The 4254-nt window shown below is 45.3% G+C and overlaps 1 long non-coding RNA gene across 1 annotated transcript in view; it reads left to right on the top strand.

The window, feature by feature from the left end:
• LOC144229730 (uncharacterized) overlaps nucleotides 1-3952 on the top strand; it is a 4634-nt gene extending 682 nt beyond the window's left edge. Inside the window, exons 2-3 of the long non-coding RNA XR_013334581.1 lie at nucleotides 63-881; nucleotides 3073-3952. This is a non-coding gene — a long non-coding RNA (uncharacterized LOC144229730). The remainder of the gene's footprint in view (nucleotides 1-62; nucleotides 882-3072) is intronic.
• The last annotated feature ends 302 nt before the right edge of the window (nucleotides 3953-4254 follow it).

The following is a 4254-nucleotide window of genomic DNA, read 5'->3' as shown; positions in this document are numbered from 1 at the left end:
GCCATCCTCTGTGCCCTCCCTCCAGGGACCCCACTGCGCCCGCCTTTCTTCTCTCTCCTCAGTGTGAACAATCCTGGGTTACCCGGCCCATTTCCCGCGTCTGCAGTGAGGAGCGGTGTCCCGCCAGCGCACAGAACTTGTGGGACCAAAGTGGGTGACGCGGTGTGGAAGGTGACACTGCGTGAAACGTGTCGCAGGCCTGGGGGGCGTGAGCAGGGACAGAAGTGGTAACGCACGGCAGCAGGCGGAGGCGGTCCGTCTGAGCCAGTTCTTAGACTGTAGTGTGTTTGCTTTCAGATTGTAATTAAAAACTTTTTTAAGTTTATTTTATTTAAATTTTTAATGTTTATTTATTTTTGAGAGAGAGAGACAGAGTGTGAGCAGGGGAGGGGCAGAGAGAGGGGGACACAGAATCTGAAGCAGCTCCAGGCTCCGAGCTGTCAGCACAGAGCCCGACGCGGGGCTCGAACCCACGAACCCTGAGATCATGACCTGAGCCGAAGTCGGACGCCTAACCAACTGAGCCACCCAGGTGCCCCTAGATTGTAATTTTTAAAAAACTCATCCAAATGGGCATGAATACCTGCAATTAGTCACAGATTTTTTTTCTAATGAAACTGGTTTTGCTCCTGTTTTTTGGAAGACTCAATCCATGATGAAAATGATGTGTTTTTGGCTCCTTAAAAAGATGGGGCTGGTGAGCCCTGAGCTTCCCTCTGGCAATAGGTTTAATGAAGAGAGGCTTGTGCTAATCTGGTTACCAGTCGCCCCTATTGAGGAGAAGGTGGAAAAGTCTTTTTCGCATCCTGAAATTCTGAAAAAATTAGCGACAAATCTTCAATGGAACCTTTGCCTCTTCAGCCATTTACTGTATTGATTCAGTAAGTTGATTGATTGTTCTTGATTTCAGACATTTTAAATCTAAGATTTTGTTTGTTTCTGGTTTTTCTTCATCTTTCATTTCTTTTCCCACCTCTCCCCTCATACTGTCCCCCTCCCCCCTTTTGTGGTGTTCTAAATTTCCATGAATTGAACCCTAATGAAAAGACTTATGACTCCGTTTGGTAAAAACAGACATCAGCGAAGAAACCCAAAAGACCGAAGCCGGAAACAAACAAAAAAACTCTTGTTTTTTCATCCTCTCGGCTATTTTAGAATCATCTTTTACAAAGACATGAGTAGCCGTGTGAAACATTTGGCAGAGTAGAGCCGATCATTACAGCCCATTGGGTAGTGATTTTATTTTCTGATGGATTCCTTAATAATAATTACATTGAACTGCCATGTAATTAAATGTTTATCTGCCATGTAAATTGTGTATTTCATCAAAATTACGTGATTTACACAGCAAGGATAATTATCCTATGATTATGAGGCAGTGACCTTGAACTGTACCTTAATAATTAGTTATAGTTCCTGATTTAATTAAATCACTGAACCAGATCTTGCCAGGTAAGCAGGCGACTAACCACAGGCACAGGAGGGCTCAGATGCATAGGTGTGATAAAAATCACCTGCCTCACTAACGATGCATTAAAGAGCGAGGCGGGGCTGTGACCCCAGCTCTTGAGGCTCCTGCAGCCTTGACTGGTGACCACACTGCCCTGTGCTTTTATTATTCGTGTCAGCCCACATTTGTGCCCTCCCGGGAGAGAAGGTGAGGCCATGGAGCATCCCTTCGCTGCAGGAAGTGACCCTCATCCTGGGCAAGGACCTCACTGAGCATCCAGGCATAATTCCACGAGCCCGTCCGCGGATTGGTTTAGGAATGGGAATGGGGCCCGGGCTGGCCAGCGGGGCTCAGGAGAGCTTCGCGGGTGCTGGGAGAAGCCCTTCCTCTCTTCAAAGAGAGAGTCATGGAAAACCTCTGCTTCTTTCTTGGTGTGCTCATGGAGGTCTCGTAGTCAAGGTCAGGGCTGGGTGCCCGCCTGGAGGGAGGGGCTCCTTTGTGCTCACCATGCTGTCCTTAAACCTCTGAGGCCCAGACAGCTCTGGCCGGTCTCTCACTGCAGGTAGTTTTCCTGTTGCTTGAGGGCCAAGGCACTCCGACCGATGAGTGACATTCTACCTGCGCACAGCTTTTGTCCCCTGGGCAGATGGAAACGCACCCTTTGTTCTAAAGCCTGCTTACTCCCTCAGCTTCCGGCTGTGAGATTCCTGGCCAGTCCCACACTGAATTCAGGTGTAAATAAAGAGAGATTTGTCACTATTGAAACTACCCAATCAAGTGACCTTCTGGAAGAGGAATTTCAAATCAATTGTAACAAGTGGCCTGAGGTATGAAGAGTGTGCCAGTTATGGATGGCACGCACGTGGGGTCACTCGTGGTAGGAGCTGTTGTTAGCATGGCTTTTTGCATCTCGCTGTTCACCAACATTTTCTGACTTAAAAAAAAATCACAATGTAATTGGACCAGAAAGCATTACAAACAGCAGAATTTCCCCTAGGAAATTCTTCACCTTTAACGATCTCTCACGTAATCTCCTTTAAGAGTATCATCTCCCGGTTTGGTATGGTGGCTAGCTTTATTTTTAATTAAGAATGTTTGGCCTTGTCTGCATTTTTTATATATCTTCATTTTATTTATTTGTTTTTTTAATGTTTATTTTTGAGAGAGAGACACGGAGGGCAAGTGGGGGAGGGGCAGAGTGAGAGGGAGACATAGAATCTGAAGCAGGTTCTAGGCTCTGAGCTGTCAGCACAGAGCCCGACGCGGGGGCTTGAGCTCATGAGCCATGAGATCATGATCTGAGCCGAAGTCTGGCACTTAACCTGCTGAGCCACCCGGGCTCCCCTGTGTATCTTCGTTTTACACCTGGACTCACCTAGTGATTTCATTTTTGTCTTCTGTGCATCTCACCGTCTTTCTAACTGTTGACACGGAAGGACACTGGACGCTGCCCCCCCTCCCCGTTCCTGCCGTGTGCCTGTGCGTAATCGCTCACAGTTAGCTCCTGTTTCCAAATGTCTGAGAGCCCTGTGGCCCATCTATTTGATTAGGTATATTCTTGGTATAATATTGCTTCAAAGATTAATTTACAAAACATACAATTTGATGTTTTTAATTAATAGCCTGCCATGGGGCGAAGTTCAGTGGTGTGACCCAACGGTCAGGACCCACGGTGTATGAAGCGTTAATCACCCATTAGCCTACCTACTCCCATGACCTGTTGATCCATCAGCTTGCTTACAAGAAGAGAGCTAAATGGTCCTAAGAGGTATTTTATATAACCCAAAAAATGTCCATGAGAAGTTGATCCTCGGATGAAAAAGGAAGTAGGAAACACTTTCATTGACTTCCAAGGCATTTCACTGCCTTCCCCTGCAGAGCGGGTGGATGATTGAGGGAACGGCACGCACTTTTCCCCAGCACCCCCGACAACGCTGGTGAAGTGACTCGACGAACTCGGATTCCTAAAAAAGGAGGGGCATCAAAAATGATTTCTGCAGATCTTGGGAATGCGTGATATCAAGCCCAAGTTGTAACCAGGCTTCATTTACTAAGTGCTGCATTACCTCATCCTGTAGTTTAACTATGGATTTTCTATAAATCTTCATACGGCCAAACATGATAAACTGCTCAACACATCACAGAACAAGGCAGCGCTTATTAGCACTTGAGAAGTTATTGATCGCTGGTCTTGATTAATCTTTTATGGGTCTCCGTAGTATTAATTCCAGAGGCTAGACCGGGGTACCCACGGCGGGGCCCATTCACAGTTTCTGTTTCAATTACGAGGTTTTTGACGCCTACAGCGATTATTCTAATTGTGACTTTTCTAGTACAGATTGGTTTTGGTTTCTATTTGTCAACAATGAGCATTTTAAAATTAAATTTATTTTCAAGACCTGGCAGGAAGATGAAAAGCGTGTTCCAAAAGGGTGTTTCATACTTAACGGTAAAAAGGAATTTTTATGTATGTTTTAAAATAAAATTTACTTTTCTTGATTATATACTTTCTTTTTCTTGACTATATACTTATATACTTAAGAAGTATATATATTTATACAATTGTGTGTGTGTGTGTGTGTGTGTGTCAGCCTGTTTTTAACCTGAGAAATCAGGAGTTTTACGAAGGAACAATTTGTCTGACGGTGCTGATTTTCACTACTGATCGTGTTTGCCTCTAAACTGGCAACATGTTTCGGGGTAGAATTCTATCATAGGTGCTGTTATTTTAGTAACTTTAGAAGTGAGCAGTGGAGGCTGCAGAAGTCTTAGTAGGGAAGGGGTGGGGGCACAGGGCACAGGGG

Source organism: Crocuta crocuta, unplaced genomic scaffold (genome assembly GCF_008692635.1).
Source record: "Crocuta crocuta isolate KB4526 unplaced genomic scaffold, BGI_CrCroc_1.0 scaffold408, whole genome shotgun sequence".
NCBI lineage: Eukaryota > Metazoa > Chordata > Mammalia > Carnivora > Hyaenidae > Crocuta > Crocuta crocuta.
This window is presented reverse-complemented; position numbering and strand designations above follow the sequence as displayed.